The sequence below is a fragment of the Dipodomys ordii genome, unplaced genomic scaffold, assembly GCF_000151885.1.
Source record: "Dipodomys ordii isolate 6190 unplaced genomic scaffold, Dord_2.0 Scaffold261, whole genome shotgun sequence".
In the NCBI taxonomy this organism is placed as follows: Eukaryota; Metazoa; Chordata; class Mammalia; order Rodentia; family Heteromyidae; genus Dipodomys; species Dipodomys ordii.
Window position 1 is genome coordinate 634,572 of NW_012267477.1, and position 14,518 is coordinate 649,089.

Consider the following 14,518-nt stretch of genomic DNA (forward strand, 5'->3'; position numbering starts at 1 on the left):
CATGATCCTGTCTGGTAGTATCCTTCAAAATTGAGGTTTTCACACATGAGTTCAAGTGCTCTGACATCAGTTAGTATTCATACAGCAAAATGGGAGTCTCTGTAGTTAAGCAGGATTGTTCCAATGCAGTCAATTGTAGTCTATGTTAGATCCATTATCTTGAAATTGGATATGTGGAACATGGGGTTGTCTGAAGCTTCTGCAGAACCAAGGGCTCCTTTGAATGTGTAGCCTGGTTGACTCTGAGCTGTTCAGACTTGTTCTGGATGAAATCATGAAATACATATCCTGGATTAGTGTTTATCTTCAGCATCCAGAGAGAAGCCTGTTGTCTGCTGACAGATCTGCACTCCTCTTATACAACTGAGATCTTTGGAGTTGTCCTGGAGTGGTGACCATAGAACGTTCTGTATGGCCTCTAATGTTGAAAATATAAAATTTGTTAGATGGGATGTATCTCAACTAGGAATGGATATTCTTTAAAGCGTTATTCCTTGTCAGGCACTGGTGACTCATAACTATAATTCTAGCTATACAGGTGGTGGCAGCGATGTGGCGATTATAGTTTGAAGCCAACTAAGACAGGAAAGTCTGTGGAACTCTGATCTCCAATTAAACCCCAAAATCTGAGAATAGTGATTTGTCTCAAATCACTATTTGTCTCAAAGCACTAGTCTTGAGTAAAAAAGCTGAAGAACAGTGCCCAGGCTGTAAGGTCAACCCCCAAGACTGGCCTAAAAAATAATAAGTACAACAAAATTTAAAAATAAAATTTCATTTTCATCTCTGGAACCAAAGTAGATAAACTTCATCAAGTTATATCATAAACACAATGTGAGGGATTATATTAAACAGGTAAAAATGATCTAATGAGCAATGTATTCACTAAAGGTAAGCAAATATAAAAATAATTACACCTTCCTCAATAGACAATTCCTTCAGTAGTTATAACTGATCAGAAGCCATTGACATCACCTAAATTACTCTCAGCATGATCAAAATGGGAAATGAAATCTATAATTTATACCTATGATTGTACAAAATTCTTAAGCTCTGCTTATAGGGCTATTTACTTTGTCCAAAGTGACCATGATATTGGGCTATTTAGGATTAGGATTTTAGAAATTTAGGAATCTCTCTCAATTTCTGAGCTTTTCTATCCCCAAAGGAGCAGATTTTAAAAATGGGTTTTTATTTTCTTTAGGTCATTGTACCAAGGACTTGCATTCCACAAACCAGTTTATGTCATCCCTCTTAAAATTCTCACTCCTCTCATACCATACTTTCCTTCATGTTTGTTATTTTTTGTGTGTCAGTCATGGGGCTTAAACTCTGGTCCTGGGTGCTGTCACTCACCTCTTCAGCTCAAGGCCAGCATTCTCCCCCACTTGAGCCACAACAGCACTCCCTGTTTTTCTGCTTATGTGGTGCTGAGAAATCGAACCCAGGACCTCATGCATGCAAGGCAAGTACTCTATCACTGAGCCATTTTCCTTGCTCATGTTTGTTAATTTTTATGTTATATTTTGATATTTTTGCCATTACAACAACGCGATTCATGCATACAATATTGCATCTTGAGATATGTCAACCCCCATTGGACCTGCCCTTTCCCTTATTTTTCTCAGTTCTGTGGCATATGTAGTGCATTCTTACCTGCATTCTACTCATTTCCCCTATTTATTTTTCTACCTCATTCCTCCTGATCTCAAACCCTCTTGCCAGTACATTTCCTAGCACTCATTTTTTTTTACAGCTTGACTTGATATCAGAAAAGCAGTTTTAATATATTTCAAAATATTTCTAATAGTTTTGTAATTTTTCCTAACAAAGATGAAATAAAATTAGTAGAATTAATAATTTCCATACTTTGGGTGATTGTGTGTATGTGTGTGTGTGTGTGTGTGTGTGTGTTTGTTCATTCTAGTGATGTTACTTGAACTCAAGACTTGTGCAAAGTCCCTGTGTTTTTGTGTTCAAGACCAGCGTACTGTCACTTGAACTACAGCTTTACAAATACCATTTTTGTTGATTATTTGGAGATAAAAATCTCATGGACTTTCTTGCTTGGGCTGGCTTTGAGCCATGATCCTCAGATCTCAGTCACCCGAGGGACTAAAAATTAGGATTTCGAGATAAAATAAATAGCCAAACAATTCTAGGCAAAAAACGCTGACATAATCTCAATCCCAAAACTCAAGCTCTACTATGAGCTGTACTAAAAAATTTTTGGTACTGGCACAAAAATAATACCAAATGTGAATAGAACAGACTAAAATACCTAGAAATAACACCATATATTTGATATGATTTTATTTGGAGTCAAAATATACATTGTGAAAATGATGGCTTCTTCAATAATTGATTCAGAGAAAACTGGGCATCCATATGCAGGAAACTAAAAATCCATCCCTGTTTGTCACCATGTACAAATATCAACTCATAGAGGATCAAAGATCTCAACATTAGACCTGAAACTTGGAAATTACTACAAGAGAGAGTATGAGAAATACTAAAACTCATTGACATAGGCAGAAAGTTTTAGGATAGAGTTCCAAAGGCATACAAGATAGGAGAGAAACTTGACAAATGGGATTGCATCAGACTAAAAAGTTTCTGCACAGCAAAGGACATTGTTACTAAACTAGAAAGATAGCCAACAGACTATGAGGAGATCTTCACCAGCAATACATCAGGCAAAGCCTAACATCCAAACTATACAATGAACTTAAGAACCTACACCATCCCCAAACTGATAGTTAATGGGCAAAGAGCTAGGGACAGATGACTTAGCAGATGGGGTAAGAATGGCAAAGGAACACGTAAGGAAATGCTCATCATCCCTGCCATAGAGGAAATGAAAAGTAAAACCAACTCATAGATTCCATCTCACTCCAGTAAGATTGGCCAACATTGTGAATTCAAATAACAAATGTTGGCAGGGATGTGGCGGAAAAGAAATCTTATTGCACTTTTGGTGGGAATGTAAACTCACATGACATTGGAAGAGTCTGGATGTTTCTCACAAAATGAAACATAGATCTTCCTTGAAATACAGCCATACCACTCCTCCCCATCTACCCTGAACCTCACAAGCCAGGCTACCATATAGACACTTGCACATCCATGTTCATTGCCACACTATTCAAAATAGCCATATTGTGGAAAGAGCCGAGATACCCTACAATAGATAAACAGTTATTACAAGTTTTTCCATTTCCTAACAAATGGGGCAATGTCATTCTTTCTGATGGAGGCATAAAATTCCATTGTGTATATATACCACATTTTCTTGATCCATTCATCTACTGAGGGGCATCTGGGTTGGTTCCATATCTTATCTATACTAAATAATGTTGCAAAAATCATAGTCGTGATGGTATCTTTAGTGTGGTCTTGTTTGTGATCCTTTGGGTAAATGCCCAAAAGTGGGATAAAAATATATTAAGTGAAGTAAGCCAGGCCTAAAGAAACATAGGTCCCATGATTTCCCTTATTTGCAATAACTAGTATATATCTGAGTCAAGCAGAAAAGGTCAGATAAGTTTATGTTAGGGGAATGAACCTCAAGATAAGTATTCAAATGTTTTTTGTTTTTTTTCCTTTCATGCGATTTTTACTCTCATATTTATAAGATGATTTCTATGTTGCTTTGTATGTCCCTCTCCCACAGTATAACCCCTGCTTTCACTGTATTTGATGCTGGTATAATTTGTGGAGGGGAAGGGGAAAAAATCGTTTAACTAGGGATACAGTTGGACCCATTGCAACAATGAGATGTACAAGTAGTTAAGTCGAAAAATGAACTTAACAACTTTGGTGGGGGCTGGGAAAGATCCTGTGGGGGGAAGGGAGGACTATGGGAAGGGATGGGAAGGGGAAACAACGAGGAGGCAACAATGCTTGATAAGAAATGTACTCGTTATCTTGCTCATGTAATTGTAACTCCTCTGTACAGTAGTCTCACAACAAAAAAAAAGAAAGAAAAGAATTTAAAAATGAAAAAAATAAAAAATAATAGATGAACAGTTAAAAAATTTGTTGCCTATTCACAAAGGAATTGTACATAATCATTAGAAAAATAAAATTATGTCATTTGCCTGGAAATGGATGGACCTAGGACAAATCATGTTGTGTGGTATGCCAAGCACAGAGAGAGTAGTAGTGCATGTTTTCTTTCATGTGAGAAGTCTATACCTAAAATATAGGTCTCTAGGCATGTACACAAAGTGAGAATAAAGGAGATTATTCTTAAAAGAGGAACAGAAAGACACAATGCCTGTGTACTTATTTTTTACTTTAAACATATATTTTTATTGTAAAGATACTGTACAGAGGGATTACAGTTACATGAGCAATGAACTGAGCTCATTTCTTATCCAGCATTGTTACCCCCTTCTTTTTATCCCCCTACCATCCCTTTCCTCCCTACCTCCCAACTCCACCCAAACTCCCCCGAGCAAAGTTGTAAAGTTCATTTTCAACATAGTGTCTTGTACCCCTCGTTGTTACAATGAGTCATCCTGTATCCTTATTTCTGACCATATAAAATAACATTGATCAAAAGAAACTCAAAAAATGGAAATGAGATGTATTTTCTATATTACTGTTTTTGTTTTCTTGTCTTTTTTGTTCGTTAGTTTATATGTCTTAGGAGGATAAGGAGAGTTACAGAAATGTAGGCACAAAAGGTGAACAAATGCACCAATGGAACTCATGGACACTATGTTGAAAATGAACCATAAAACTCATGGATGTGCCTTTATGGAGAAAGCTTTGGAGAAACTAGGAACTCAAGGAACATTCCTCAATATAATAAAGGCTATATGGAACAAAACTACAGTCAGCATTATACTAAATGGTGAACAGTTAAATCTATTTCCTCTAAAGATTGTGACAAGTCGGTCTGCTCTCTCCACTCCTCTTCATAATAGAAGATTGGGAGGATTAACATTGTGAAAATGGCAATACTGCCAAGATCTATCTAAAATTCAATGCAATACCCATCAAAATCTCAACAACATTTTTCAATCAACAAGAAGAAGCAATTCAAAAATTTATGTGGAATAATAGAAAACCTGAATAGCTATAGCAATTCTTAGCGGAAGAACACTGCTGGAGGACTATCAATACCAAACTTCAAACTCTATGATAAAGCTGTACTTACAAAAACAGCTTGGTACTGGCACATGAACAGGCTTGTAGATCTAGAACAATGGAATAGAATTGAAGACCCTGAAAGGACCTCACAGATCCATGGCCACCTAATCTTTGGTAAGGTAGCCAAAAACAAAGGATGGAAGAATGACAGACTCTTCTGCAAATGGTGCTGTCAGAATTGGCTATACATGTGTAGAAACATGAAAACTGAATTTAAATCCTTATATATCACCCTGAACCAGAACCAACTCCAAATGGATCAAATCCCAGAACAACCAATTTGACCAGCTTCACAGTATATTTGTGTGAGTTTCATGCCACTTCACCTAGAGCAATGGTTTGTTACAGTCCTGTTTTTTCCATGTTTCACATGTTTTCCAATCTTCAGCTTAATTTACAAGAACTTCTTCTGTTCTTTGATCATACATACTCAAAATTTTCGGCCTATGATCTCCACTTTACATTGTCAAAATTTGTGTTAGGAAAGGGAGAATTTCATCCTCCTCTACTCTGCCTCTAACTCCTAATCCTCTTTCCAACTTATTCCCTCATCTTTCTTTCAAGGACAATATTCTGAGGAAGTTAAATTGGAAAGTTCTTTTAAAATTACATGATTGTATTATTTTTGTGAGTTGGGGGGCTTGAAAAACTTGGCCTGGGCACTGTCCCTATGCAGTTCAGCTCTTTAGCTCAAGGAAAGCACTCTACCATTTCCAGTTTTCTGTTTGATTGTAGATATGTCTCTTGGACTTTCCTGCCTGGACTGCCTTGGAACTGTGATCCTCAAATGTCAGCCTCCTGAATAGCTTGGATTACAGAACTGAGCCACCTGTGCCCAGCTCCGTGATAGTATTTTTCACTGTTTTAAGTGGGTCTTGAACTCAGGGACTAGATGTTGTTCCTCAGCAAGTACTCTACCTGAGCATCAGCTGCATTTCTACTGACTTTAATATAGTAGGTTTATCTATAAAATTCACAATTCTAACATGATTAGAAACAAGATAATATGAGTATATTAATTCAAATACTTCTAAAAGTCAACATCTATTCATGATACTTCAAAAACTATCAGTGTCTAAGGAAGACAGAAATAATACCAAAGTGGTTTTAAATATATGTAAAAAATAGGTGATAAATATCATAATAAGTGGTGAAATATTTTAACATTTTCCCCATAAGATTGTTTTAAATGTTGAAATATTTACTATCATATTCTCACATACAAAATTATACAGGATGTTCTCCTCCAAATTCTATAAAATAAGAGGTAAAAGAAGACATTAAATTTGAAGTGAAGAAGCCAGGTATTTTCTTTTGCTGATGAAATTTGAACAAATATATTAAAATGATTAAAGTACATCATAGGATATAATAGTAACTTGTAGAGTCTATGCAAACACAGTGAATAGAAAAATATCTCTTTTAGAGATATTTTAGAGAGTAAAGAAGACACAACCACTCAAAAGTATTTCCACAGTCATAAATTGGAGTACAACATCATTTTAAATTTTCTCTAGGTTGAAACATAGAATCAAAACAATGCAAAATTAAAATTCCCTAAAAGAATATTTAAAGTAGAGAATGTAAATCTAGAATTTCCATGGCAATTTAAGACACTCAGGATAGCCCAGAAAGTATTAAGCTCAGAAATCTGCCCTTATGTTTTCCAACTTTATTTTCATTTTTTTCATAGAGCATCATGGTTAAGTCTGTGTACATGCAGTAGGTGCAAGCAGAAAAAGAGTCAAGTTGACAGCTCAAACAGGAAATACACATCTTCTGGCTCATAGAATTGTAAGCCTTCTGTACAACTCCTTAATAATAACAATTAAAATGTCAGGATCCAAGTACTAGTGGTTTATTCCTATAATCCTAGCTAGTAATGAGGGTAATTGCTGAGGACTGATGTTGGAAGCCAGCTTGCATAGGAAAGTCTATGAGACAATTATATCCAATTAAGCACATAAAAATTCATAAGTGGAGCTGTGGATCAAGTGCTAGAATGCTAGCTTTTATCATAAGAAGCTCCAGGCAGAAGCAAGGCCTTTCCTTGGGTTCAAGGCCAAGGACCAGAACCAACATGAAAACAAACCAAAAGAAAAGGAGTAAAGAACTGGATCCACCAGTGTACAACCTGGTGATTTCTAATAAAAGAATGGAGTGGGGAATAGATTGGGGGTAATTATTGTTTTGCTGTGCTGTGCAGAATCTTCTAATCATTTACTTGTGGAAGCCATAAGTATTTCCTGTAGAGTTTTTGCTTGATGAGTCCTAATGAATATGGACAGTTAGAACAGACTACAATAGCATGTAGTAAAACCTACAATCAGATACTAGGGCAGAGGGAAGGAAGAGAGGAGCACCTGTCAAGAACTACAAGCAGTTGAGAGCATTGGTACTCACCCCTACGTTTCTACACAGGGAAAGGACCTAGGTAAGAAGGCCTGCAGATTCACAAGTAGAAAATGTGGGTCTGAGGGACACCAGAGAATACTCCATTTCTGTGTTTAGTTTCACTCAATAACATAAGCCAGTCTTGGAATGTCTATAAGATAATGATTTCTTATATTAAAAAAGAAACACTACTTGCTTGAATTAACTAACATGTCTCAATTTTACAAAAGTAAACCAAATAACACTCTAAAAGTTTCCTCCCTTGTTATGATTTGTGTGCTCTATTGACTCTGGAGAGGCATTGCCAAGTGTGTACTGCTGCAGACAGAGAGATAGAGTACAGGGAATTCTGCCGAAATGATTCTACCAAAATCTTCAAGTTACCTTCAGATTCTGGATGTATCTGAGAAGCTGTGTCATCAGGTGGAGGCACCAGGAAGGGCAGTTGGGACAGCCTAGCCTCTCAACTCTACTTCCCTGGGAGTTTAATGTTATAGATTGTATCACTGTGAGTGGGTAGCTACTATGCTGTTGACAGTAATAAGTGGGGAAATCTTCAGGTTGCAGGCTGCTTATGTTGAGAGTAAAGTGCCCGAGATCCACTGTCCTTAAATCTGGAAGGGAGCAGGATGGTAATTACTTTGCATACATGAGGAGCTTAGGAGCTTTCCCTGATTTCTGCTGAAACCAGTCTAAAGAAATGCTAAGGCCCTCACTGGCCCTGCAAGCCATGGAAACTCTGTCTCCCAAAGATGTAGACAGAGAGGATAGAGACTGGTCATTTGGATGTCACCTGGCAGTGGAAACATAGGACAAATACTCTCTTTGAAAATCATGTTACAAGAGGCCTTCCTTGCAGTACCAGAGATCGTCTGCTGTACTAGGCTGAGTAAATCCCAAGCATTGTTCTTTCTTACCTGGAAGAAAGAGCCGCAGGAGCCCCAGAAGCTGATCAGGGACCTTCATGTCCATGCTGGGTGCTGACTGGGACTGACTACTGCACAGAGTGTGAGCAGACTAAGAAGTGCTCAGTGCAGTGGGCTGTGCTCTCGGCACATGCAAATCAGTAGGGGCTGGATAGAGCTTGGCACATCTGCAGGATTGGCTCAACTCAGTGAATCCCCACAGGCCTTGCATGCACAGGTTTCCTAGAAGAGAAAAGAGGAACATGAATTTGCCTGCAGAGTATGTGGAGATGATTTGATGGGTAGAAGACCATTTTATGACTATTTTCAAAATTTATAATGCACAGAAGCAACAGATGTAATAGAGTATTTCATAAATATATTGAAACATTCTTGTATCTACTTAGATCTTTTATTCAATCTCAAGAATTCTTCCTGGAAAAAAAATCCCTATGTTTTCTTCATGAAGTTCTTATGCATTGAAACTTTTCTAACCTTCACTCCTTTCCTTTCCACCTTCCTTTCCTTTCTTTTCCTTTCCTTTCCTTTCCTTTTTTTAGTGGGGTTTGGACTCTGGGCCTGGGCACTGTCCCTCAGCTCTTCAGCTCAAGGCAAACACTCTAACACTTGAGCTACAAAGCCACTTTTGGATTGCCTGTGATTTATTGGAGATAAGAGTCTCAAGGACTTTCCTGCCCATGCTGACTTTGAACCACAATTCTCAGATCTCAGCCTCCTGAGTAGCTAGGATTGCAGATTTGAATCACTAGCGCATAGAAGGAAAAGAAATCTTAACCCAAGTAATGTATTTTCCTTTTTTTGTGTTGTAATATTGTTTTGCATCTGATTTGCTTTATCAAGAAATTATTTCAGTTGTTTGTTGCTGTGTAAGTTCATGAACAACTTGTGATGTTTCATACATTTTCCAGCTTCTGATATTTTCCTGCCAAAGAATTAATGAAGTTTGTTAGTTTTTTAAAAGTTCATATTCCCAGATTGGTAGAAACAACTTACAATCAAATTTAAGTGAGTTTTAAAGTTATCAGTTAGGTGGAATATTTCTGACAGATGGGGAAAAGTGACCATGGTTGACAGTTATGTCAATCCATCATTATGATCATTATAATTGTGTGTGGAAGCTCAAATTCTGTTCCTTCCCTTGTTTCCTGAAGAGTATATTGTAAGTTCATCCTTTGATGAGATTTAGTGAAATGGAGAGACTTGTATAATTCTTGACATAAACAGTCAGACATCTGATCAGAAGTGAGGCCTGGAGAATTCCTCTGGAGAGGCAGTTGGGTCAGGTAAGAGCCTCATCCACTCACCCTGGCTTTTTCCACAGAGTGGAGAATCACAGTATTATATGCTGAAAACCCTAGGACAGCCTCACTGAACCAGAGAATGCCACACTCCTCCTTCCAACTTCTCTGATAACCCAGAAGTTAAGAACCTAATGATTAGACTCATTTCCTGTATCAAAACAATTCCTTCTTAGAGATTCTTGTCTGTCTGCTTTACTGTGTGAATCAGAAAGGATGACGTTTTATGAGAAGAGACATGACCATGTTTGTGCTTCTAGGACAGAGGAGGAGAAAAAGGACAAATGTTCAGAGGAGCCTAGACATTTCAATGAAAAACCTCAAAAGTGTTCATAGCTGTGCTACATCTGAGAAGCTCTATCAGCATATGGAGGCACCAGAAGCAGTAGCTGAGCAGCTCAGACTCACACTTCTGCTTCCCTTGGAGGTTTTTGTTATGGCTTGTATCACTGTGGGAGGGTAACTACTATCCTGTTGACAGTAATAAGTGGCAAAATCCTCAGGCTGCAGGCTGCTGATGGTGAGAGTGAACTCTGTCCCAGATTGACTCCCACTGAACCTTGATGGAATTCCAGAAGCTAAGCTATTTGCATAATAGATTAGAAGTTTTGGAGCATTCTGTGGTTTCTGATGATACCAGTTTAAACCATTGCTAATGTCCTGACTGGCACGGCAAGTGAAGGAGACTCTGTCTCCTGGAGATGCAGACAGGAAGGATGGAGACTGGGTCATCTGGATGTCACATGTGGCACCTGCATTGGAAACATAAACACAAATATCCACACTGTTAGTCATGTCATAGGAGGCCTTCCCTGAAGACCCAGGCAGCACTGAACACAAGGATGGGAGGAGTGCTGTCCTTCCTTACCTGGGAGCCAGAGCAGCAGGAGCCCCAGGAGCTGAGCAGGGGTCCTCATGTCCATGCTGTGTGCTGACTTGGACTGACTGCTGCACAGGGTGTGAGCAGCCTATTATGAAGTCATTGTGGGCACTAGTCTGTGCTCTGAGCATATGCAAATCAGCAAAGCTGGGTAAAGCTGGGAATAGCTATAGGACCAGCTCAACTCAGGAAATCCTCATATTTCCACGGTGCCCACATATGTTAGTTTAGCCCAGACAATGTGCTTCACCCATACAGCAGAATCTGTGATGAGCCTACTGTCCTTTGAGTAAATCTATTGGTGCATTCAGGGATGATGACCATTTCTCTTGAGTTTTTCAAACTTTATGTTATGACACATGAATGTGAGAACAGTAAAGCAATAATTGAGTCTTTCATACTTAGAACATGCAGAGAAGTAAAGATATGGAAAGAACAGAATTTGTGGATATTTTTCTGGTTTATTATCTCTATGCGTTTAATATCTCATTGACATAGAAAGAGTTATATAAGATGTTATATTTTCAAACAATTCATACTTTAGTCTTTTCTAATACACACATATACACAAAGTAAAATGTTATTTTTCCCCAGAGCAAGTATAAAGACTGAGTCCAATTCTTCCTTACTGACTTTACTGCATAAAGGAAATTTTTACTACATAGGAAAAAATACAAAGCGAGAGAAAACAACTATATCAAGGGTTTTAGTCAGCATGTCCTGTAGTTAGATGGCTAGAGGGCTGAAGCAAAAGCATGTTGCTATCAGAAATGTCCAAAATTTCTTAAGTTTTTGTGATTGTACCACCAGGTACAATTTTTACTTGAACCTACAGTTTTATATTATCCAAGAACTACAGTACATTCATATATCCATTGCCCTCTGATCATTCCACATCAAATTCAGGGCAAAACACTTACTTTCAAATTCCCTAGTCCTCATGTATCTCTTTCTGCTTACATGTGTCCTAATTCCTGCTACTACCTGGAGAATGGAAAGGATCATCCATACTTATTACAACCAGCTGCTCAGGACTGGGCAACTTCAAGGGTGAAGAAAAGATAGCTGTTTTAAAGATTTAGTAGCTTTATGTCTCATTTTAAATATCACTTTTTTCTCAATTGATCTAGGTGTAAGGGTGGAAGGCACAGATATCTGGCTGAAATTCCTGAAGTGGTTGGGATAGGAGATAGGACTTCTGGATGACAATGAAGGCAAATTTGTAATTATTTCAATGAGACTGCTAAATTTGGCAATTTGGGAAATGAGGGCTATTAATTTAATGCTAATGACTTTCACTTATTGTAATTCGGAATCAGGTTGACAACAGGACCAATTCCAAGGCCACACTGCCTCAGTGGTAGTGTTCTTTTATTCTGGTCCTGGGGAAGAGAAAAGGTCAGATCTGAGAGGGGTTGCGATCTAGGTGACCTATGTGACCATTAAATATATTTTCAACTGCTATTCAGCCTTACTTGCCTTACTTCTGGTGTTTGTAGGAACATGTTTCCGGACCTGATGTTTCTCTGAATAACATCTTAATGGCCAAATAAATTCTCAAGGCTTTCCAGAGAAAGCCTTGAAATCCCAAGGGTGTTTGTCAACATCCATGGGCTGTATAATGTGTAAACAAATGAGTTGTGTTTATGGAGAAAGCCTGATGCTAGGAAAACTGCTGGCTTGTGTGTTGGCTTATCATTTTTATATCAGATTCTAAGTGCTTATCATTATACAGCTATCTTAAACAAAAACAGAGTGAGTATTTGCTATGTAGTGAGTTTAAACTATGCTATTTCTGATACAGGTTTGGGCCAATGTTGAGGCCAATTCAGTTTTTTTCCCTTCTCTATCTATCCATCTATCTGTATGTCTATCTATCTATCTATCTATCCATCTCTCATTGTATAAGTCTTAATACAAAAACACATCAGACACAATTCAGAACTCAGTTGATAATACAGGGATATTATTGAAGCTCATTTTTGGATGTGACACACTCAGAAGTTTTGCTTATATATCACCATATCTGCATGAAATGTGAGATCAAAGATCCTCTCTGGTATTTTCAAGCCTAGTTTTCCGTTAGGATTTTTGGTTTCTTTCTTTTTTTAAATTTTTATTTTATTGTAAATATGCTGTATATGAGTAAGGTAATGTGTACAATTTTTTTGAAGATTGTTACCCCATCCTTTGTCTTTTTCCCTATTATTACTTCCCTCTCTCAACTCCACTACTACTCCCTCCCTCTGTCTTTCTTTTTAAACAGGGCCAACAGCCTTTTGCTATTTGTGAGGGACTAGAAAATGGAATGGATTGTATCCTATAAATTAAAAATTTGTCCATCAAGTAAGGCTAGCTGCTTTTATCCTTGGCCTTGTTCCTCCATTGTTTACTTGCCATTTTGCCTTGTCAGCCTTTTAAGGCTCTATCCTGAAACAAAATCTGATGTTGTCTTTGAAACACTTGACCAAAAAATATCACAGTTACTGTACTTTGGGTACTAGTTTCTAAGACTCTGAGAAGCTAAGAAAATTAAGTGTATTTGGAAATTTCTGTTGTAGTTTGCATGAGAAAGGGAAGTGCTCATTCTATTGTGGAGCTCCCTAGGGAAACTGACTTTCTTGTTGTGTTCCTGAATATTGTAGGTGACTGTTTTTCCAGAAGCACTGTGAGATTATGAATGATGGCTTTTGCTTTATGAGTTCATAAGTTTTGTTCATTTTTGGTGAGGTAACTTTTGGTTTTGTCTGCTTAAAATAGTCATCTGTATTGTTAAGCTTGTACTTAGTTGGTTGGAGTTTGATTTTAAGAAAATTTTTTTTGGATTAGAATCACCTCAGTTTTCTCAGCAGAGACAATCAAAGCAAGAAGAGCCTGGAATGAAATATGCCATGCCCTAAAAACAAACAACTATCAACCAAGAATACTGTACCCAGCTAAACTCTCCTTCATAACTGAAGGCCAAATAAAAACCTTCCATAGCAAAGAAAAATTGAAACAATACATCTCCACCAAACCAGCCCTACAAAAGATTCTTAAAGATGTCCTACACATAGAAAACCAACAAGACCACAATAAAGGCCAAGAAACTGCACCCAAACTGAGAATCCAAGAACCATAGGAAGAACCCAGTTTTCGCAGCCCCCAAGAAGGTGGATAACATGGCAGGAACTCCCAAATACCTCTCAGTCCTATCTCTTAACATTAACGGACTGAATTCTCCAATTAAGTGACATAGACTGTCTAGTTGGATTAAAAAACAAGACCTTCTATCTGCTGCCTGCAGGAGTCACATCTTGCCCATAAAAACAAACATATTTTCAATGTTAAAGGCTGGAACAAAATCTACCAAGCAAACAGCCCTCATAAACAGGCGGGAGTTGCAATCTTAATATCAGATAAAATAGACTTCAAATTAAAATTCGTGAGAAGAGGTAAAGAAGGTCACTACATACTAAAAAAGCGATCTCTCCTTCAGGAGGATATTACAATTCTAAATATCTATTCGCCAAACAATGGACCACCCAAATTTATCCAAGAAAAACTACTTTCCCTCAAATCCCATATAAATCCAAAGACATTAATTGGTGGGGATTTTAACACACCTCTCTCCCCACGAGACAGATCAACTCGGCAAAAACTCAACAGAGAAACTGCAGATCTAAACAGCTGCATAGACCAACTAGACTTATTAGACATCTACCGAACATTTCACCCAGCAGCATCAGAATACACGTTTTTCTCAGCAGCACATGGAATGTTTTTTAAAATAGACCACATTTTAGGCCACAAAGCAAATTTGTCTAAATTCAGAAACATTGAAGTTATACCTTGCATTCTCTCTGACCACAAGGGAATAA

General features: G+C 37.8%; 2 gene segments (V, D, J or C); both read right to left on the reverse strand.

Annotated features, from left to right (window-relative positions):
* LOC106001081 overlaps window positions 1–8,531 on the reverse strand; it is a 42,190-nt gene extending 33,659 nt beyond the window's left edge. Inside the window, exon 1 of the V gene segment in view lies at window positions 8,472–8,531.
* LOC106001068 overlaps window positions 1–14,518 on the reverse strand; it is a 195,450-nt gene that overhangs the window by 89,844 nt on the left and 91,088 nt on the right.